Source organism: Lagenorhynchus albirostris, chromosome 8, assembly GCF_949774975.1.
Source record: "Lagenorhynchus albirostris chromosome 8, mLagAlb1.1, whole genome shotgun sequence".
NCBI classification, from domain to species: domain Eukaryota; kingdom Metazoa; phylum Chordata; class Mammalia; order Artiodactyla; family Delphinidae; genus Lagenorhynchus; species Lagenorhynchus albirostris.
Genome location: NC_083102.1, coordinates 102581531 through 102605255, shown reverse-complemented (window position 1 = coordinate 102605255; position 23725 = coordinate 102581531). Strand labels below are relative to the sequence as shown.

General features: G+C 40.1%; 3 pseudogenes; all 3 read left to right on the top strand.

Moving 5' to 3' along the window:
- Positions 1-1978: 1978 nt before the first annotated feature.
- On the top strand, positions 1979-4681 carry LOC132524908 (cytochrome c oxidase subunit 2-like; annotated as a pseudogene).
- LOC132524907 (ATP synthase subunit a-like) lies at positions 4001-5881 on the top strand (annotated as a pseudogene).
- On the top strand, positions 4681-5881 carry LOC132524906 (cytochrome c oxidase subunit 3-like; annotated as a pseudogene).
- Positions 5882-23725: the final 17844 nt, after the last annotated feature.

Genomic DNA, 23725 nt, shown 5'->3' with positions numbered 1-23725 from the left:
TCTTATCCTAAGCACAACAATTGTCACCATTAGCTCCCATTGATTATTCGCCTGAATCGGACTAGAAATAAACATAATAGCCATCATTCCTATCATAATGAAAAAACCCAACCCCCGAGCCACAGAAGCCTCAGCCAAATATTTCCTAACACAAGCCACAGCATCCTCATTACTTATACTAGCAATTATCATTAACCTAATACACTCCAGCCAATGAACTATCATAAAATTATTCGACCCGACAGCATCTATTCTAATAACAATAGCCCTAGCCATTAAACTAGGATTATCCCCCTTCCACTTCTGAGTGCCGGAAGTTACACAAGGTATTCCCTTAAGCACAGGACTAATCCTGCTTACGTGACAAAAACTCGCACCTATCTCAATCCTTTACCAAATTTCACCATCAATCAACCTGCACCTGATAATTACCATATCCTTTCTATCAATTCTGATCGGAGGTTGAGGTGGACTAAACCAAACACAACTCCGAAAAATCATAGCCTATTCATCAATTGCCCATATAGGATGAATAACCACTATCTTACTATATAATCCAGCCCTCACCCTACTAAACCTATTAGTTTACATTATCATAAACTTCACTATATTTATGTTACTTATCCAAAACTCCACTACCACCACATTACTACTATCCCAAACATGAAATACAATACCAGTTATAACAACTTTTACTATACTCACCCTACTCTCCATAGGAGGACTTCCTCCACTTACAGGCTTTATACCTAAATGAATAATTATTCAAGAACTAACAAAAAACGATACCCTTATCCTGCCTATCCTCATGGCCATCACAGCTCTACTCAACCTATATTTCTATATACGCCTTACCTACTCCACAGCATTAACCCTATTCCCCACCACCAATAATATAAAAATAAAATGGCAATTCTACCCCACAAAACAAATAACCCTTCTACCAACAGCAATCGTACTATCCACAATACTCCTACCCCTCACACCAGCACTCTTTATTTTACTATAGGGGTTTAGGTTAATCAAGACCAAGAGCCTTCAAAGCCCTAAGCAAGTACAATTTTACTTAACCCCTGCCCAACTAAGGATTGCAAGACTATATCCTACATCAATTGAATGCAAATCAAACACTTTAATTAAGCTAAATCCTCACTAGATTGGAGGGATAGATCTCCCACGAACTTTTAGTTAACAGCTAAATACCCTAGTAAACTGGCTTCAATCTACTTCTCCCGCCGCGAGAAAAAAAAGGCGGGAGAAGTCCCGGCAGAATTGAAGCTGCTTCTTTGAATTTGCAATTCAAAATGATTATTCACTACAAGACTTGGTAAAAAGAGGACTCTTACCCCTGTCTTTAGATTTACAGTCTAATGCCTACTCGGCCATTTTACCTATGTTCATAAACCGATGACTATTCTCTACCAATCACAAAGACATTGGTACCTTGTATTTACTATTTGGCGCCTGGGCAGGAATAGTGGGCACTGGCCTAAGCTTGTTGATTCGTGCTGAATTAGGTCAACCTGGTACACTTATCGGAGACGACCAACTTTACAATGTTCTAGTAACAGCTCACGCCTTCGTAATAATTTTCTTTATAGTTATACCTATTATAATTGGAGGCTTTGGAAACTGACTCGTTCCCTTAATAATTGGAGCCCCCGACATAGCATTTCCCCGTTTAAACAACATAAGCTTCTGACTACTTCCTCCTTCCTTTCTACTACTGATAGCATCCTCGATAATTGAAGCCGGCGCAGGTACAGGCTGAACTGTATATCCTCCTCTAGCCGGAAATCTAGCACATGCAGGAGCCTCAGTAGACCTTACTATTTTCTCTCTACATTTAGCCGGTGTATCTTCAATCCTTGGAGCTATTAACTTCATCACAACTATTATTAATATAAAACCACCCGCTATAACCCAATACCAAACACCTCTCTTCGTCTGATCAGTCTTAGTTACAGCAATCTTACTTCTACTATCATTACCTGTTTTAGCAGCCGGAATTACTATACTACTAACTGATCGAAACCTAAACACAACTTTTTTCGACCCAGCAGGCGGAGGAGACCCAATCTTATATCAACACTTATTCTGATTTTTTGGTCATCCCGAAGTATATATTCTAATTTTACCTGGCTTTGGAATAATTTCACATATTGTTACTTATTATTCGGGGAAAAAAGAACCTTTTGGGTACATGGGAATAGTATGAGCTATAGTTTCTATTGGCTTCCTGGGTTTCATTGTATGAGCTCACCATATGTTTACAGTTGGAATAGACGTAGACACACGAGCATATTTTACATCAGCTACCATGATTATTGCAATCCCTACAGGAGTAAAAGTTTTCAGTTGACTAGCAACACTCCACGGAGGAAATATTAAATGATCTCCTGCCCTAATATGAGCTCTAGGCTTTATTTTCTTATTCACAGTAGGAGGTTTAACCGGTATTATCCTAGCTAACTCATCCCTAGATATTATTCTCCACGATACCTATTATGTGGTTGCCCATTTCCACTATGTACTTTCAATAGGAGCTGTCTTCGCCATCATAGGAGGCTTCGTCCACTGATTTCCACTATTTTCAGGGTATACACTAAACCCAACATGAACAAAAATCCAATTCATAATTATATTTGTAGGTGTAAACATGACATTCTTCCCACAACACTTCCTAGGTCTATCTGGAATACCTCGCCGATACTCCGACTATCCAGATGCTTACACAACATGAAATACCATCTCATCAATAGGCTCATTTATCTCACTAACAGCAGTCATACTAATAATTTTCATTATCTGAGAAGCATTCGCATCTAAACGAGAAGTACTAGCAGTAGACCTCACCTCCACAAATCTTGAGTGGCTAAACGGATGTCCTCCACCATACCACACATTTGAAGAACCAGTATACGTCAACCTAAAGTATTCAAGAAAGGAAGGAATCGAACCCCCTCTAATCGGTTTCAAGCCAATATCATAACCACTATGTCTTTCTTTATAAGCGAGATATTAGTAAAGTCTTACATAACTTTGTCAAAGTTAAATCACAAGTGAAAATCCTGTATATCTCCATGGCATATCCCTTTCAACTAGGCTTACAAGACGCAGCATCACCTGTTATAGAAGAACTTCTACAGTTTCATGATCACGCATTAATAATCGTCTTCTTAATTAGCTCCTTAGTTCTTTATATTATTACATCAATACTTACAACCAAATTAACACATACTAGTACAATAGATGCTCAGGAGGTAGAAACTATTTGAACTGTCCTCCCAGCCGTTATTTTAATCATAATTGCCCTACCTTCCCTACGAATTCTCTATATAATAGACGAAATCAACAATCCCTCTCTTACCGTAAAAACAATAGGACACCAATGGTACTGAAGCTATGAATACACAGACTACGAAGACCTAAACTTTGACTCGTACATAATTCCAACCTCAGACCTAAAACCAGGCGAACTACGATTGTTAGAAGTAGACAACCGAATAGTTCTACCCATACAAATGACAATCCGAATACTAGTCTCCTCAGAAGACGTATTACACTCATGAGCTGTCCCTTCCCTAGGCCTAAAAACAGACGCAATTCCTGGCCGCTTAAACCAAACAACCCTAATATCAACACGACCTGGCCTGTTCTACGGACAATGTTCAGAAATTTGTGGCTCAAATCACAGTTTTATACCAATCGTTCTCGAACTAGTACCTTTAGAGAATTTCGAAAAATGATCTACATCCATATTATAACTTCACTAAGAAGCTAAATCAGCGTTAACCTTTTAAGTTAAAGATTGAGAGTTATAAGCTCCCCTTAGTGATATGCCACAACTAGATACATCAACATGGCTCCTTACCATTCTCTCTATAATCTTTACCCTATTCGCACTACTTCAACTAAAAATTTCAAAGCACTTTTACTCTCACTCCCCTAAACCAGTGGACACCAAACTACAAAAGCAGCAAACCCCTTGAAACCACACATGAACGAAAATTTATTTGCCCCTTTCATAATCCCAATTATACTAGGTATCCCTATTACTACCCTAATCATCATATTTCCCACCATACTATTCCCAACACCAAATCGATTAATCAATAACCGTGTAATCGCTATCCAACAATGACTTACCAAACTCACATCAAAGCAACTAATAATCACACATAGCCCCAAAGGACAAACCTGATCTCTAATACTCACCTCACTTCTCCTTTTTATTGCCTCCACAAACCTTCTTGGAATACTACCTCACTCATTTACACCTACCACTCAACTCTCTATAAATTTAGGCATGGCCATTCCATTATGAGCAGGCACCGTTTTTATCGGCTTCCGCAACAAGACAAAAATATCTCTAGCCCATCTTTTACCATTAGGCACACCCACTTTCCTAATCCCCATACTAGTAATTATCGAAACTATTAGCCTATTTATTCAACCTTTAGCTTTAGCAGTACGGCTAACAGCGAACATCACAGCAGGTCACCTACTATTACACCTAATTGGAAGTGCAACTCTTGCATTAATAAATATTAGTCTATTCACAGCCCTCATCACATTTATTATCCTCACTCTATTAGTCATCCTCGAATTCGCCGTAGCCCTAATCCAAGCCTACGTATTCACCCTACTAGTAAGCCTATATTTGCAAGACAATACATAATGACCCACCAAACCCACTCATATCATATAGTAAACCCCAGTCCTTGACCACTTACAGGAGCTCTCTCAGCATTCCTTATAACATCAGGCCTAATCATATGATTCCATTTCAACTCAATTATTTTACTGACTTTAAGTTTTTTTACAAATATTCTAACAATATACCAATGATGACGAGACATCATCCGAGAAAGTACTTTTCAAGGCCACCACACACCAACCGTCCAAAAAGGACTTCGATATGGCATAATCCTATTTATCTTATCAGAAGTCCTATTTTTCACAGGCTTCTTCTGAGCCTTTTACCACTCAAGCCTTGCCCCTACTCCCGAACTAGGAGGTTCCTGACCACCAACAGGTATTCACCCCTTAAATCCACTAGAAGTCCCACTCCTCAACACCTCCGTATTACTAGCTTCTGGTGTATCTATCACTTGAGCCCACCATAGCCTTATAGAAGGTAACCGTAAACACATACTCCAAGCCCTCTTAATTACAATCATACTTGGCCTTTATTTCACCCTACTCCAAGCATCAGAATACTATGAAGCCCCCTTCACAATCTCAGACGGAGTCTACGGCTCCACTTTCTTCGTAGCTACAGGCTTCCACGGACTACACGTCATCATCGGATCCACTTTCCTTATCATCTGCTTTGTACGCCAAATAATGTTCCACTTCACATCAAATCATCACTTTGGCTTCGAAGCCGCTGCTTGGTACTGACACTTCGTAGACGTCGTATGATTATTCCTCTATGTATCAATCTATTGATGAGGCTCATAGTCCTTTTAGTATTAACAAGTACAGCTGACTTCCAATCAGTTAGTTTCGGTACACTCCGAAAAAGAACAATAAACCTTCTATTAACTCTACTAACAAACACAACCCTAGCTCTACTACTTATACTTATTGCTTTTTGACTCCCCCAACTAAATATCTATGCAGAAAAAACTAGCCCTTATGAGTGTGGCTTTGACCCAATAGGATCTGCTCGTCTACCCTTTTCCATAAAATTCTTCCTAGTAGCAATCACCTTTCTCCTCTTTGATTTAGAAATTGCTCTCCTACTCCCCTTACCTTGAGCAATTCAAACAAATAATTTAACAACAATACTTCTTACAGCCTTGTTCCTAATTTCTCTTCTAGCAGCTAGCCTAGCCTATGAATGAACCCAAAAAGGCCTAGAATGAGATAAATATGATACTTAGTTTAAAATAAAACAAGTGGTTTCGACCCACTAGATTGTGACCTAAGCTCACAAGTACCAAATGTCTCTAGTCCACATTAATGTTTTAATTGCCTTTACAGTATCCCTCACAGGCTTATTAATGTATCGATCCCACCTAATATCCGCATTACTATGCCTAGAAGGTATAGTATTATCATTATTCATCTTAGCGGCCCTTACAATCCTAAACACACACTTCACCCTAGCCAACATAATGCCAATTATTCTCTTAGTATTTGCAGCCTGCGAGGCAGCTATCGGACTAGCCTTACTGGTCATAGTCTCCAATACATATGGTACCGACTATGTACAAAACCTCAACCTCCTCCAATGCTAAAATTTATTATTCCTACTATCATACTTATACCTCTGACTTGATTATCAAAAAGTAACTTTATCTGAATCAATACCACAGCCCATAGCCTATTAATTAGCTTTACAAGCTTACTTCTACTTAACCAATTCAACGATAATAGTCTTAATTACTCTTTAACATTTTTCTCTGACCCCCTTTCCGCACCACTCTTAATACTAACAATATGACTTCTCCCCTTGATATTAATAGCAAGTCAATTCCACCTCCTAAAAGAGCCACTCACCCGAAAAAAACTCTACATTACAATATTAATTATTCTACAAATCCTCTTAATCATGACCTTTACCGCTACAGAACTAACCATATTTTATATTACATTTGAAGCCACACTAATCCCTACTCTCATCATCATCACCCGTTGAGGTAACCAAACAGAACGACTTAATGCAGGACTTTATTTCTTATTCTATACACTCGTAGGATCTCTCCCCTTACTAGTAGCATTAATATATTTACAAAATACAGTAGGCTCCCTAAACTTCCTATTATTACAGTACTGAGCTCAACCATATAAGCTCATAAGTGAAAACGTGGTATTTGTCTTTCCTGTCTGATTTATTTCACCAGCATAATACCTTACAGGTCCATCCATGTTGTCACAAATGGCAAATTTCATTCTTTTTTATGGCTGAGTAATATTCTATTGTGTATTTATGTCACATCTTTATCCATCCATCTGTCTCTGGGCCCTTAGGTTGCTTCCATGATAAACCCCATATATGCTTCTCATCACTCAGGGTGTTCGTAGTTGGAGTAACAGATTACCTAGCTGCATGAGACTTCACCTGCCCACACGTGCATTGGGTCACTTAGTGGGAGGTGGGACGACCACAGGATGGTGAGTAGACTAGCCGAGGTCTCCAGTCATCTCCCAGGACTGCAGGCTGGCTGAAGCGTATGATCACTGCCTCTGACAGCAATGTGGAAAATCAGGAAGGCAGGGAAATTTCTCTGCATAAGGGTCTCACTTTTCATTAACAGGAAAAAATTAGAAATCTCCAAAAGATGTCAGTTGTGTATCTTTTGGCAGATTTGGGTTTGATGCTCTCACTAATGGTAGGTTGGATTCCAACGTGATTCCCATCCATGGTAGACATACATTGTGTGACCACTGCTCCTGAGTGTGGGCAAAGCCTGCGTCCATGTCCAGAGGTCACTACTGTGGACACGCTGTAAATCAGTCAACAGGGAGATGATCCTGGGGGCGGGGGGAGCGGGAGCTGACCTAATCAGAGAGCCTTTAAAAGAAAATGAAGCTGCAGGGCTGGAAGAAAGCAAACAACCGCACCATGAACTGCCTGTGGGAGGACCGCCCCCCCCACTTCCCTAGAGCTGAGAGAGGTTCCATCCTACAAGCAGCAAGAAATGGGGGCCTTCCGTTCTATAGTGACAAGGAAATGAATCCTGCCATCAACCAGTGGTCTGGAAGGACCCTGAGCCTCAGATGAGACTCTGGCTCTTGCTGACACCTGCACTTCAGCCAGAGAACCCATGTAAGCCCTGCCCAGACTCCTGACCCACCTGTAGAGACAGTGAGATGATACCCAGGTGATTTTTTTACTAAGTTTGGGATGACTTGTGATGCAGACATAGAATACAAATACACCTCTCAAAGAATCCCTGGCAAAGGCACTTGATCAACTGTGACTCACAAAAGAGCCTCACAGAGGGGTCCATCATCCTTGAATTTATTTCTATCATGTTATTTTAGATTTTCTATTTTCCATCTGTTTCCTTTGCTGCTTTGCTTTTCTTTACTTTCTTTAATTAAGTTAATCAATTTGCATCTCTTCACCCCCACTACACATTTTTTCCTGCACTGTTTTTAATTTTCATTCTTAATAGTGGATTACTCTCAAATAATCTTGACTTAATAAATGCAATTTAAAGTGAAGCAATATCACTAAAATTTCCAGCCTTTTCCCATCTTTCATGTCATTATTGTGTAGCATTTTAATACTACTTTGTTTTTAATCCTTTCCAAGTGGTAACTCTAATTATTATAGTGCTTATAATGGACACATTTTAGATTTATTTACATGTTTGCCAATGATTTATTTGCTCACTATGGCTCCTTGCATCCCCCCTCCTTGCTTCTTGGTACAAGTTCCTTCTTGCTGAAGTGTAATCTTCAGTAAGGGGGCTGGGGTTAGAGTGAGCCAAGGGGGGCTTTGAAGGGGAGCAGAATATGCAACCCCAAAATATGCCTCTGTGGCATAAGAATTATTTTGAGCAGCGGAAGATGCTGGAGAAAATCTGAAAAGAAAGTAGAAGTTACCCTTTTGTGAGAGAAATCTACATTAAAAAATTTATTTATTTACTTACTTATTTTTGGCTGCATTGGGTCTTTGTTGCTGTGTGCGGGCTTTCTCTAGTTGCAGAGAGAGGGGGCTCCTCTTCGTTGCGGTGCATGGGCTTCTCATTGCCATGGCTTCTCTTATCGTGGACCACAGGATCTAGGCCCGCGAGCTTCAGTAGTTGTGGCATGTGGGCCCAGTAGTTGTGGCTCATAGGCTCTACAGCACAGGCTCAGTAGTTGTGGCGCACGGGCTTTGTTGCTCCGCGGCATGTGAGATCTTCCTGGACCAGGGCTCAAACCCATGTGCCCTGCAGTGGCAGGCAGATTCTTGACCATTATGCCACCAGGGAAATCCCAAAATCTACATTTATAAAGGAAATTTACATTACAATTACAAAGGGGCCTCACCTGGAGGAACTATCTCCAGAGCTGTCAGAGACTTACTTTTGTTCTTCAAACATTTTCTCTTCCCACCTCCTCTGGAATCTCTTCCCGCTTTGAAGCCCCAGACCCCTGTCCCTTTCCTCAATGGTACTTAAGCCTCAATGGTCATTGGTCTTTTGAGTCTATATCTTTGTGGGCTCCTGTACATAAATACATAATTTAAATTGTTTTTTTATCTCCTTCTCCTGTTAATCTCTCTTCTGTCAATTTAAGTTTTGGACCAGCCACAGAAGCTAGAAAGGCAGAAGGGAAAATTTTACTTCCCTACAGCACTCAGCTTGGGCACAAAATTTAAAGAGGTAACAGAAAAACTCAGTAATCAAGATAAATAATGTATTAATTCAACATTTTGAAAATGATAACTAATGCAAAACCTTTATGGTGATGATACCAAGCAGAACCCTGTGGGACTTCTAGGCACAAAAGCCTTCCTGTGTCCCTCATTTCTTTGATTAAGGAAATGGGCTTCATTCAGCCTCCAGGACCTTCCCTGTGTTCCAAAGGGCAAGTTCAAACAGATGCTAATCAGGGAAGGGAGGGGATGCAGAGACAAGGGAGGAGCAGGCAAGAAACAATAGAGCAGCCTTGGGGCAGGGTCCTGGTTCCCCCTCAAGGGATACACATAACAATATCTCTGAGCTGTTTTGCAGAGACTGAAACCCACACCAGGTAGGAGAATCTAACTGTGTGCTGCCCACAAGCATGTAGACCCCAGACCAGGTGGAATCAGAGGTTGATGATGCCAACTCCCACTTACCTCTCCACCAACCCATCAGAAGAATGTCCACGAGCTGATCACACCCCCTTTGAGCCATTACTATAAAACTCCCCCCTAGCCCCTCCATTAGCCTGCAAATGGCCCCCTGTGCCTGGCGAAGCAATAAAGCTATCCTTTTCTACTTCACCCAAAACTCTGTTTCCAAGATTTAATTCAGTGTCAGGGTACAGAAGCCAGATTTGGCTTCCATGACAAAGTATCAAAATTTTAAATGAAGACAGACTGTTACTTGTGTCATGACCCTGCGTAATTCTGCAAGGAACAGACCTCTCCAGTCAGCCCGTGGCTCCTGGCAGGAACCAGTTCTTTGGATATTATGACTCTTGGGTGACTTTTGGTTTGAATACCCATGTTTTGGAGCCTTTCCCTCCCAGAGGTCACCTGAGAACATGGCTTGGATGCAGTGAGAATGGTCTCCCTGGTTTCCACCACCCAGGTGTACACGTTGTCAGACATGCATCTGCAGGTGGCCCATCAGACTGTGGGCCTGAGACACTTTCCAACTGACAGTCTTCAGCTCCCAAGCGAGTGTCAAAATCTAAGTGATGTCCTTTCTAGTTGCATTTGCCACCCATGGTGACTTGGTTTCTTTCTTTACAGCTACCTTTGGGAGTGACTTTGGATAATGGTGGGTGCCTCTTTCATACTCTTTTGGAGACACCTCTTCCACCCATTGTTAAGCCGTAAAAATGAGACAGGAGAACAGGAGGACAGCTATTTTGGAAAAGGATGGGAGAACAGCCTTGGGCAAAACAGGCCTTGTAGCTAAAGGACAAAGGCCCTGGGGGCCTCAGTCCCAGAGACAAAAAACAGGCTCACAGGAATAAAAGATTAACTTTATCTCTGTTACACTCAGGAGTACACCTGGTTGCCACAAGACAAGATGCTCAACCATACATATAACCTTATCTGTTCCTGTGCTTTCTTACATAAAATTCTCAAGCACATTTTTCCCCTCACAGAAGACCTCCTTATTCCTGGTAACCACTATAGAGCCACCTGCTGCTGATCAAAGAAGTTTGACAATTACTGGAAATAATCAGTGATCATGAGACAAACCCTCCCTTTTGTTATAAGAGCATCTTTCCCCTTCTGCTCAGGGAGCTGATACGTTTACTTCCCACCTTCTCCTATTCGAAGAAGCTGTCTCTTTTAATAAAAAGCTTGCATGCCTAAGGGTCCTTTGGAAGTGTTATTCATTTCTATGGTACTGCTGTCCAAGAATCTGGAAAGGGCCCAGTAACAAAAAGGCTTATTGGATTTGAGTCACATTTTGGAACTGGTATTCCTTTGTTGATTCTAAATTCCCAATGACCACATGACAGATCTTTGAACTGAGAAAGATTTTATATTTAAAAGGATTTTTAGAGAGCTCCCACACTAGACAAATATCCTATTAGTACCTATGGGATGATCGAATTAAGCAAAAGGAAAAAAAAAGTATCATGGTTTATACCTAAAATACTCCTTTATCAAAATTAAAGATCACATATCAGATTTATAACAAAAATTAAAATCCACAACTATCATAAACCCTTTCTAATTTTTTAAAAATCTTTATTGGAGTATAATTGATTTACAATGGTGTGTTAGTTTCTGCTATATAACAAAATGAATCAGCTATACATATACATATATCCCCATATCTCCTCCCTCTTGCATCTCCCTACCACCCTCCCTATCCTACCTCTCTAGGTGGTCACAAAGCACCAAGCTGATCTCCCTGTGCTATTCAGCTGTTTCCCACTATCTATTTTACACTTGTTAGTATATATAAGTCCATGCCATTCTCTCACTTCATCCCAGCTTTCCCTTCCCCCTCCCCATGTCCTCAAGTCCATTCTCTACGTCTGAATCTTTACTCCTGCCCTGCCCCTAGGTTCTTCAGAACAATTTTTGTTTTCTTTCTTTAGATTCCACATATATGTGTTAGCATACAGTATTTGTTTTTCTCTTTCTGACTTACTTCACTTTGTATGACAGACTCTACGTCCATCCCCTTCACTACAAATAGCTCAATTTCGTTTCTTTTTATGGGTGAGTAGTATTCCATTGTATATATATGCCACATCTTCTTTATCATTCATCTGTCAGTGGACACTTAGGTTGATTCCATGTCCTGGCTATTGTAAATAGTGCTGCAATGAACATTGTGGTACATGACTCTTTTGGAATTATGGTTTTCTTAGGGTATATGACCAGTACTGGGATTGCTGGGTCATATGGTAGTTCTTTTTTAGTTTTTTAAGGAACCTCCCTACTGTTCTCCATAGTGGCTGCATCAATTTACGTTCCCACCACCAACGAAAGAGGGTTCCCTTTTCTCCACACCCTCTCCAGCATTTATTGTTTGTAGATTTTTTGATGATGGCCATTCTGACCAGTGTGAGATGATATCTCATTGTAGTTTTGATTTACATTTATCTAATGATTAGTGATGTTGAGAATTCTTTCATGTGTTTGTTTGCAATCTGTAATAGAAAAGTCTATTTAGGTATTCTGCCCATTTTTGGATTGGGTTGTTCATTTTTTTGATATTGAGCTGCATGTATTTTGGAGATTAATCCTTTGTCAGTTCCTTCATTTGCAAATATTTTATCCCAATCTAAGGATTTTCTTTTCATCTTCTTTATGGTTTCCTTTGCTGTGCAAAAGCTTTTAAGTTTCATTAGGTCCACTTGTTGATTTTTGTTTTTATTTCCATTTCTCTAGGAGGTGGGTCAGAAATGATCTTGCTGTGATTTATGTTATAGAGTGTTCAGCCTATATTTTCCTCTAAGAGTTTGATAGTGTCTGGCCTTACATTTAGGTCTTTAATCCATTCTGAGTTTATTTTTGTGTATGGTGTTAGGAGGTATTCTAATTTCATTCCTTTACATGTAGCTGTCCAGTTTTCCCAGCACCACTTATTGAAGAGGCTGTCTTTTCTCCATTGTTTATTGATGCCTCCTTTATCAAAAATAAGGTGACCATATGTTCATAGATTTATCTCTGGGATTTCTAATCTGTTCCATTGGTCTATATTTCTGTTTTTGTGCCAGTACCATACTGTCTTGATTACTGTAGCTTTGTAGTATAGTCTGAAGTCCAGGAGCCTGATTCCACCAGCTCTATTTTTCTTTCAAAGAATTGCTTTGACTATTCGGGGTCTTTTGTGTTTCCATGCAAATTGTGAAACATTTTGTTCTAGTTCTGTGAAAAATGCCATTGGTAGTTTGATAGGGATTGCACTGATTCTGTAGATTGCTTTGGGTAGTAGAGTCATTTTCAAAATGTTGATTCTTCCAATCCAAGAACATGGTATATCTCTCTATCTATTTGTATCATCTTTAATTTCTTTCATCAGTGTCTTATAATTTTCTGCATACAGGTCTTTTGTCTCCTTAGGTAGGTTTATTCCTAGATATTTTATTCTTTTTGTTGCAATGGTAAATGGGAGTGTTTTCTTGATTTCACTTTCAGATTTTTCATCATTAGTGTATAGGAATGCAAGACATTTCTGCATTAATTTTGTATCCTGCTACTTTACCAAATTCATTGATTAGCTCTAGTAGTTTTCTGGTAGCATCTTTAGAATTCTCTATGTATAGTATCATGTCATCTGCAAACAGTGACAGCTTTACTTCTTCTTTTCCGATTTGGATTCCTTTTATTTCCTTTTATTCTCTGATTGCTGTGGCTAAAATTTCCAAAACTATGTTGAATAAGAGTGGTTAGAGTGAGCAACCTTGTCTTGTTCCTGATCATAGTGGAAATGGTTTCAGTTTTTCACCATTGAGGATGATGTTGGCTGTGGGTTTGTCATATATGGCCTTTATTATGTTGAGGAAAGTTCCCTCTATGCCTACTTTCTGCAGGCTTTTTATCATAAATCGGTGTTAAATTTTGTCAAAAGCCTTCTCTGCATCTATTGAGAAGATCACATGGTTATTCTCCTTCAATTTGTTAATATGGTGTATCACGTTGGTTGATTTGTGGATATTGAAGAATCCTTGCATTCCTGGAATAAACCCCACTTGATCATGGTGTATGATTCTTTTAATGTGCTGTTGGATTCTGTTTCCTAGTATTTTGTTGAGGATTTTTGCATCTGTGATCATCAGTGATATTGGCCTGTAGTTTTCTTTCTTTGTGGCATCCTTTTCTGGTTTTGGTATCAAGGTGATGGTGGCCTCGTAGAACGAGTTTGGGAGTGTTCCTCCCTCTGCTATATTTTGGAAGAGTTTCAGAAGGATAGGTGTTAGCTCTTCTCTAAATACTTGATATAATTCGCCTGTGAAGCCATCTGATCCTGGGCTTTTGTTTGTTGGAAGATTTTTAATCACAGTTTCAATTTCAGTGCTTGTGATTGGTCTGTTCATATTTTCTATTTCTTCCTGGTTCAGTCTTGGCAGGTTGTGCATTTCTACGATTTGTCCATTTCTTCCAGGTTGTCCATTGTATTGGCATAGAGTTGCTTGTAGTAATCTCTCATGACCTTTTGTATTTCTGCAGTGTCAGTTGTTACTTCTCCTTTTTCATTTCCAATTCTATTGATTTGAGTCTTCTCCCTTTTTTTCTTGATGAGTCTGGCTAATGGTTTATCAATTTTGTTTATCTTCTCAAAGAACCAGCTTTTAGTTTTATTGATCTTTGCTATCATTTCCTTCATTTCTTTTTCATTTATTTCTGATCTGATTTTTATGATTTCTTTCCTTCTGCTAACTTTGGGGTTTTTTTGTTCTTATTTCTTTAATTGCTTTAGGTGCAAGGTTAGGTTTATTCAAGATGTTTCCTGTTTCTTAAGGTAGGATTGTATTGCTATAAACTTCCCTCTCAGAACTGCTTTTGCTGCATCCCATAGGTTTTGGGTTGTCGTGTCTCCCTTGTCATTTGTTTCTATGTATTTTTTGATTTCCTCTTTGATTACTTCAGTGATCACTTGGCTATTAAGTAGTGTACTGTTTAGCCTCCATGTTTTTGTATTATTTACAAATGTTTTCCTGTAATTGATATCTAGTCTCATAGTGTTGTGGTCAGAAAAGATACTTGAAACAATTTCAATTTTCTTAAATTTACCAAGGCTTGATTTGTGACCCAAGATATGATCTATCCTGGAGAATGTTCCATGAGCACTTGAGAAAAATGTGTATTCTGTTGTTTTTGGATGGAATGTCCTATAAATATCAATTAAGTCCATCTTGTTTAATGTATCATTTAAAGCTTGTGTTTCCTTAGTTATTTTCATTTTGGATGATCTGTCCATTGGTGAAAGTGGGGTGTTAAAATCCCCTACTGTGAATGTGTTACTGTTGATTTCCTGTTTTATGGCTGTTAGTATTTGCCTTATGTATTGAGGTGCTCCTATGTTGGGTGCATAAATATTTACCATTGTTATATCTTCTTCTTGGATCAATCCCTTGATGATTATGTAGTGTCCTTCTTTGTCTCTTGTAATAGTCTTTATTTTAAAGTCTATTTTGTCTGATATGAGAATTGCTACTCCAGCTTTCTTTTGGTTTCCATTTGCATGGAATATCTTTCTCCATCTCTTTACTTTCAGTCTGTATGTGTCTCTAGGTCTGAAGTGGGTCTTGTAGCCAGCATATATATGGGTCTTGTTTTTGTATCCATTCAACCAACCTGTGTCTTTTGGTGGGAGCATTTAGTCCATTTACATTTAAGGTAATTATCGATATGTATGCTCCTATTCCCATTTTCTTAATTGTTTTGGGTTTGTTATTGTAGGTCTTTTCCTTCTTTTGTGTTTCTTGCCTAGAGAAGTTCCTTTAGCATTTGTTTTAAAGCTGGTTTGGTGGTGCTGAGCTCTCTCAGCTTTTTCTTGTCTCTAGAGCTTTTAATTTCTCCATCAAATCTGAATAAGATCCTTGCTGGGTAGAGTAATCTTGCTTGCAGGTTCTTCTCCTTCATCCCTTTAAATATGTCATGCCAGTCCCTTCTGGCTTGCAGAGTTTCTGCTGAAAGATCAGCTGTTAACCTTATGGGATTCCCTTGTGTGTTATTTGTTGTTTTTCCCTTGCTGCTTTTAATATGTTTTCTTTGTATTTAATTTTTGACAGTTTGATTAATATGTGTCTTGGTGTATTTCTCCTTGGATTTATCCCATATGGGACTCTCTGTGCTTCCTGGACTTGATTAACTATTTCCTTTCCCATATTTCCCATATTTCAACTATAATCTCTTCAAATATTTTCTCAGTCCCTTTCTTTTTCTCTTCTTCTTCTGGAACCCCTATAATTCGAATGTTGGTACATTTAATGTTGTCCCAGAGGTCTTTGAGACTGTCCTCAGTTCTTTTTATTCTTTTTTCTTTATTCTGCTCTGCAGTAGTTATTTCCAGTATTTTATCTTCCAGGCCACTTATCCGTTCTTCTGCCTCAGTTATTCTGCTATTGATCCCATCTAGAGTACTTTTAATTTCATTTATTGTGTTTTTCATCGTTGCTTGTTTCATCTTTAGTTCTTCTAGGTCCTTGTTAAATGTTTCTTGTATTTTGTCTATTCTATTTCCAAGATTTTGGATCTACTTTACTATCATTATTTTGAATTCTTTTTCAGGTAGACTGCCTATTTCCTCTTCATTTGTTAGGTCTGGTGGGTTTTTATCTTGCTCCTTCACCTGCTGTGTGTTTTTCTGTCTTCTCATTTTGCTTATCTTACTGTGATTGGGGTCTCCTTTTTGCAGACTGCAGGTTTGTAGTTCCCATTGTTTTTGGTGTCTGTCCCCAGTGGCTAAGTTTGGTTCAGTGGGATGCGTAGGCTTCCTGGTGGAGAGTACTAGTGCCTGTGTTCTGGTGGATGAGCCTGGATCTTGTCTTTCTGGTGGGCAGGTACATGTCTGGTCATATGTTTTGGGGTGTCTGTGGCCTTATTATGATTTTAGGCAGCCTCTCTGCTAATGGGTGTGGCTGTGTTACTGTCTTGCTATTTGTTTGGTGTAGCTGGCTTGTCATTGAGTGAAGCTGGGTGCTGGTGTTGAGATGGAGATCTCTGGGAGATTTTCCCCATTTGATATTACGTGGAGCTGGGAGGTCTCTTGTGGACCAGTGTCCTGAAGTTGGCTCTCCCACCTCAGAGGCACAGCACTGACTCCTGGATGCAGCACCAAGAGCCTTTCATCCACACAGCTCAGAATAAAAGGGAGAAAAAGTAGAAAGAAAGAATTAGTAGAAGTAGAAAGAATGAAAGAAAGAAAGGAGGGAGGTAGGGAGGGAGGAAGGAAGGAAGGAATGAGAGAAGGAAGGAAAGAAAGAAAGAAAGAAGACAAAGTAAAATAAAATACAGTAAGATAAAATAAAATTAAGTTATTAAAATAATTATTAAGAAAAAAATTTTTTCAAAAAAAGACAGATAGAACCCTAGGACAAATAGTGGAAGCAAAGCTATAAAGACAAAATCTCACACAGAAGCATACACATACCCACTCACAAAAAGTGTAAAAGGGGAGAAAATAATAAACCTTGCTCTCAAAGTCCACCTTCTCAATTTGGGATGATTCGTTGTCTAAAGGAGAGAAGGAAGGAAAGAAAGAAAGAAAGAAGATAAAGTAAAATAAAGTAAGATAAAATAAAATAAAGTTATTAAAATTAAAAATAATTATTAAGAAAAAAATTAAACAACAACAAAACGGACGGATAGAACCCTAGGACAAATGGTGCAAGCAAAGCTATACAGACAAAATCTCACACGGAAGCATACACATACACACTCACAAAAAGTGGAAAAGGGGAAAAAATAATAAACCTTGCTCTCAAAGTCCACCTCCTCAATTTGGGATGATTCGTTGTCTATTCAGTTATTCCACAGATGCCGCGTACATCAAGTTGACTGTGGAGTTTTAATCCGCTGCTTCTGTGGTTGCTGGGAGAAATTTCCCTTTCTCTTCTTTGTTCTCACAGCCCCTGGGGCTCAGCTTTGCATTTGGCCCCTCCTCTGCATGTAGGTCGCCGGAGGGCGTCTGTTCTTCGCTCAGACAGGACGGGGTTAAAGGAGCAGCTGATTCGGGGACTCTGGCTCACTCAGGCTGGGAGGTGGGAGGGGTACGGAGTGCGGGGCGGGCCTGCAGTGGCAGAGGCCAGCATGACGTTGCACCAGCCTGAGGCGTGCCATGCGTTCTCTCAGGGAAGTTGTCCCTGGATCCCAGGACGCTGCCAGCGGCGGGCTGCACAGCCTCCCTGGAAGGGAGGTGTGGAGAGTGACCTGTGCTCGCACACAGGCTTCTTGGTGGTGGCAGCAGCAGCCTTAGCATCTCATGCCCATCTCTGGGGTCCACGCTTTTAGCCGCGGCTTGTGCCCATCTCTGGAGCTCCTTTAATCAGCGCTCTTAATCCCCTCTCCTTTCGCACCAGGAAACAAAGAGGGAAGAAAAAGTCTCTTGCCTCTTTGGCAGCTCCAGACTTTTCCCCGGACTCCCTCCCGGGTAGCCGTGGTGCACTAACCCCCTGCAGGCTGTGTTCACACCACCAACCCCAGTCCTCTCCCTGTGCTCCGACCGAAGCCCAAGACTCAGCTCCCAGCCCTGCCCACCCCGGCGGGTGAGCAGACAAGCCTCCCAGGCTGGTGAGTGCCAGTCGGCACCGATCCTCTGTGCGGGAATCTCTCCGCTTTGCCCTCCGCACCCCTTTGGCTGCGCTCTCCTCCATGGCTCCAAAGCTTTCCGCCTCCACCTCCCACAGTCTCCACCCGCGAAGGGGCTTTTTAGTGTGTGGAAACCTTTCCTCCTTCACAGCTCCCTCCCACTGGTGCAGGTCCCAATCCTATCATTTTGTTTCTGTTTACTCTTTCTTCTTTTGCCCTACGCAGGTACGTGGGAAGTTTCTTGCCTTTTGGGAGGTCTGAGATCTTATGCTAGCGTTCAGTAGGGGTTCTGTAGGAGTTGTTCCACGTGTAGATGTATTTCTGGTGTATCTGTGGGGAGGAAGGTGATCTCCGTGTCTTAATCTTCCGCCATCTTCCCCTCGTCCCCCCTGATTAGCAACTATTTACGTCTGTCCTTTGGAACTCAGCGAAGGTCATGGAGGCTGAAGCCTATTCCCTACAAACAAGGATCAGGTAATACAGAAAGACTTTCAGGTTCAGGAGCCCCACAGGGTCCTGCTCAGTTTCAGCCTGTGATTTTATTTCATTAAATATTTAAACCTTTTGACATTTTTGAAAACTTTTCCAAATCAAACTGTAAATGAAACCTTCTTGACCTTGAAGTGACAGTGAAATTTCCCAGAGGGCCACTGGAAACCTCAAAGGATTTATTCTCTCACCTTACAAAAAGTGGATGTTAAAACTAATTAGGTTTAATTGATATGCTAAATTGTCAAATAAGAGGAAATATTTAACCTTCACTAGGTTCTGTTTTTATGAATATGTTATTAATAAAGTATTTCAGAAATTATATAAAGTTTCTAGAATTTTATCAATGTCCTTACTGTGCATGATATGTCCTGACATAATGTTATCAGTCATAATTCCAATTATTATGTTAAAATGTTGTATGCCCCAGAGACAACCAAATTTCCTTGTTATTTGAATTATAATGAACCCTCATCAGATCCATGACCATTTAAAATCTTTTGTCATTAACAGAGAGTTATTGTTTTATTCTGATGTTTCTCTAAAATCTTTTTCAATCAGCTACAGGCCAAAGTTCTTGCTGTCACCAAAGGGGGCTGTCTCAGAGACACAGGGAAAGGAATGTGGCAGTTGCTCTGGGGTTCAGGATTCTGATGGCATTAATTACTTTGGGATCATACCGCTGATTTAAGTAAGGATTTCCAGAACTAATAATGAAACAGAGTCCCCCTAAAACTGAGTTCCTCTGCCTAGCTTATGACTAACCTCTCTATCCAAAACATTATTACCTTTCTTGCCCAACACCTGTTCCTCTCACAATTGAAGAATATCAAAGAAGGGGCATTGAAACTGAATAGGACACAGTGGAGCTTTTCTGGCTACAAAAGCCTTTCCCTGTTCCCTGTTTCTTGTTTGTAGAAAAAGGTTTTAGTCTCCTAGACCCTCCCTGAATTTCAAAGGGCAGATTCAAACAGTTGCTAATTAGCGAAGGGAGGCGATGCAGAAACAAAGGAGGAGCAGTCAAGAAACCATAGTGCAGGGTCTTGATTCCTCCTCAGGGGATATACATAACAATATCGTTGAGTTCTTCTGCAGGAACTAAGGCCCCCTTCCAGGTGGAGGATGGTAACCTTAGGCTGAACACAGATTCCTGGAACACCACCCTGTTACCTCACCACCAACCAATCAGAAGAAAGTAACATACCCTGCAGCCCTCACCCCAAATTTAGCCTATGAAAACTCTTCCCTGAAAACCACCAGGGAGTTCAGGGTTTTTGAGCACGACCTGCATGCTCTTTTTGCTTGGTCCTGCAATAAACGTTTCTCTGCTCCAAACTCTGCCATTTCATTTTATTTGGCTTCCGTGTGCATCAGGCACACAAACTTGGGTTCAACAACAATTTGAAACTGATGGGTTTATGAAATTCCTAACCCAAGAGCAAAAAGGACTGAAATTAATCACATAGGACTGAGCAGACTGATGAAACATGATTAGGATTCCTTTTATGACTTTTGCTTGGAATATTTTTGGTTCTTTAATGTTTTATTTAATGCATTTAGGAAACACATTTTTTGTCTTTTAAGCTATCTCTAACTTACAATAATTTAGTAGATTATACTTTTATAAATAGCAATCAAGCATTTATTTTTCTCTCTACTTATCGCTCCAGAATTCAAGAAATCTTAGTAAATATTCTTATTTTCATAGCAACATAGTTATCTGCATAAGTGCAATAAGAATTTGCTCTTCTAAATGGAATCCTTGTGTATTGTTGGTGGGAATGTAAATTGTTATAGCTATATGGAAAACAGTGTGGAGGTTCCTCAAAAAGTTAAAAATAGGATTACCATATGATCCAGCCATCCAACTTCTGAATATATATCTGAAGGAAATGAGATTTTATTATATATATAATATATAAAATAAAATTATATATATAATTTATATATATATTATATATATATATAAAATTTGTCCTTAAAAAAGAAGGAAATCCTACCATTTGGGGCATCATGGATGGACTTGGACCTTAAGGGCAATATGCTAACTAAAATAAGTCAGACAGAAAAAGAAAAATACTATGTAAACTCATTTATATGTGGCATCTAAAATAGTCAAAGGCATAGGAAGAAAGAGTAGATTGGTGGCTACTAGGGCCATGAGAGTGAAGGAAATGGTGAGATGTTGGTCAAAGGGTATAAACATTCAGTTATAAGGTAAATAAGTTCAGGGAACATACAACAAAATGACTATAGTTAACAATATTGTGTTGTATATTTGAAAATTTCTAATGCTACTGAAGGCAAGTTCCTGTGCCCAAAGCATAGGGAGCCTGGTGTCGAAAGCTTGGTCTTTGTGCACCGGTGCCCAGCTGAATCCCAGAGACAGAGTTTTGGGTGAAATAGAAAAGAATAGTTATATTGCTTTGCTAGGCAAATGGGGGCACAGTGAGCTCGTGCCCCCCCCCCAAAATATGTGTCCCAACCTAGGAGGATTTGGTGAGGAGTTTTACAGCAACAGTTCAAAGGTGGAGTTGCCGACAAGATTAGGGTGTGTGCAGGGCCTACACTCCTTTAATCTGGTCTCAGGTTGTAGGTCTCCTAATCTTTATGGTCCCTTTAATCTTGCCTCAGGTGGTTTCTTGGCTGCTCCTCCCTCGTTTAGCAACTGTTTGTATCTGCCCTTTGAAACTTCAGGGAAGGCCATGGAGGCTGGTGTCTGTCCTCTACAAACAAGAAACAGGGTACAGAAAGTCTTCAGTGCCCAGAAGCCCCACAGGGTCCTGCTCAGTTTCAAGGCCAAACAAATTGAAATGCCAGAGTTTGGAGCAGAGAAAGATTGATTGTAGGGCCAAGGAAGGAGAACAGGTGGCTTGTTCTCAAAAATCCCAAACTCCCTGAAGGTTTTCTGGGAGTTTTTATAGGCAAAATTTGGAGTGAGGGCTGCAAGGTGTGTGATTTTCTTCTGATTGGTTGGTGGTGAGGTAACAGGTCAGTGCTCCAGGAATCTTGTGCTCAGCCCGAAGCTACCATCCTCTACATGAGTTGGGGCCTTAGTCCCAGTGGAAGAACTCAGAGATATTGTTATGCATATTCCTTGAAGGAAGCAGGACCCTGCCCCATTGCTGCACTGTTTTCACTTGACTGCTCTTCTTTTGTTTCTGCATTCTCTCACTTCCCTAATTAGCAACTGTTTGAATATGCCCTTTGGAACTCAGGGAAGGCCTAGGAGGCTGAATGAAGCTTATTTCCTACAAACAGGGGAGTAGGGGTGGGGGTGGGGTTGGGGGGTTGGGGGGTGGGGTGGATGGAAAGGAGTCATACCCAGGAGGTCCCCACAGGGTTCTGCTCGGTTTCACTAAGAGAGTAGATCTTAAATATTTTCATCAAGAAGAAAAAATTTTTGTAACTAAGTAAGGTGATGGATATTAACTAAACTTACTGCAGTGATCATTTTGCAACACTCATACGTATATATTATGTTGTGTACCTTAAACGTATACAATGTTATATGGAAATCATATCTCAATAAAATTGGAAAAAAGAGTCTGTTTTCCTTGTAACAGGTTATAATGGGTAACATTGGTTACATAACCAAGGCTTCAGCTGGAGTGTCACACTTGAAATTATGTGCATAAAATCAGATATGATGAGACAGTTTTAAGGAATTCTGGTTGATTTTATGAAGCCAATGCTTACAAAACCTTTGTAGAAAAACTCGTCCCGGCACCTGGCTTACAGAGTTCTCAGTCTTATAGGTGAGTAAAGGAGGTAACTTTCTGATAAGTCTTAGAATCTTAGTGTATTTTGGGACCTTCTGGAGAAAGGAAATATTACAAAGCTATAGGTACTGTTCTTGGGGAGGCAAAGTTCTTATCTCCTTGCAGAAAGAATTCAGAGATGAAACAAGGAGATCAAGAAAGAAAAGTGAGGATTTACTTAAGCAAGAATGTGCTCTCAGAGGGAGAGTGAGCAGACAGGTGAGGAGTGGCTGCTCTGGGTTTCTTAGCAAGCCTGTTATGAGGGGCATACAAATGAAGGGGTGGAATATTTATTGGGGAAAGAGGGTTTTGGGGGTCATATTCCCTGATTTTCAACCCAGTTCCACCTTCCCAAGGGGAGGAGGGATTTTTGTCTTTATTTAGATTTTATAGGAAATGTCATGGTGTCAGTGTATGATGAAACTTCTCATCTGCAAGGCTAATTTTACTGTAATGTGAACATAATGAGCAACAGATTACACTGGAGATTCCCGCCTTCCCCTTTCTTTGTCTCCAGGACACTTATCACCCAAAATAAGTGGTTTCCTGTCTGGAGGTTCCTGCCTTTATTTGTCTGCCTATGGACCTCCACTGTTTACAAGATGCATGGTTTCCTGCCACCTGGCCTGTGGCCCCCTTTCTCTGTTCATATCTAGCTACCTGCCTGCAGTTACAGTACTACAGGTACAATCTGGTGATGATAAATTCTTGACTTGGCTTCATAGCCTTGAGAGACTTTTGAAAGTCCAATTTAAGATTCCTTATATAAGTCCCAACAAAACATTCTTAAAACATTTCTGTGATTGATTACCATTATTTCTGACCCTGTGTAAATAAGCAGGCAAAATTTAATGAGATTAGACTTATTTTACAAGCAAGACTGAAGTGACATTTCTTATCTGAGCAAAAATTAAAGACGAGATGATTTTGATGGGAAAGTTTATGTTTCAAGAGAAAACTGTAGTGCATACTTGTGGGTTATCAGGTTTGAGTCCTATATATTGTTTGCAAACACCTTTTCATGCTCTGCTCCAGGAAATAACCATGACTGTGACACAGCCAATAACATCTTAACTAAAAATGCTTTGAG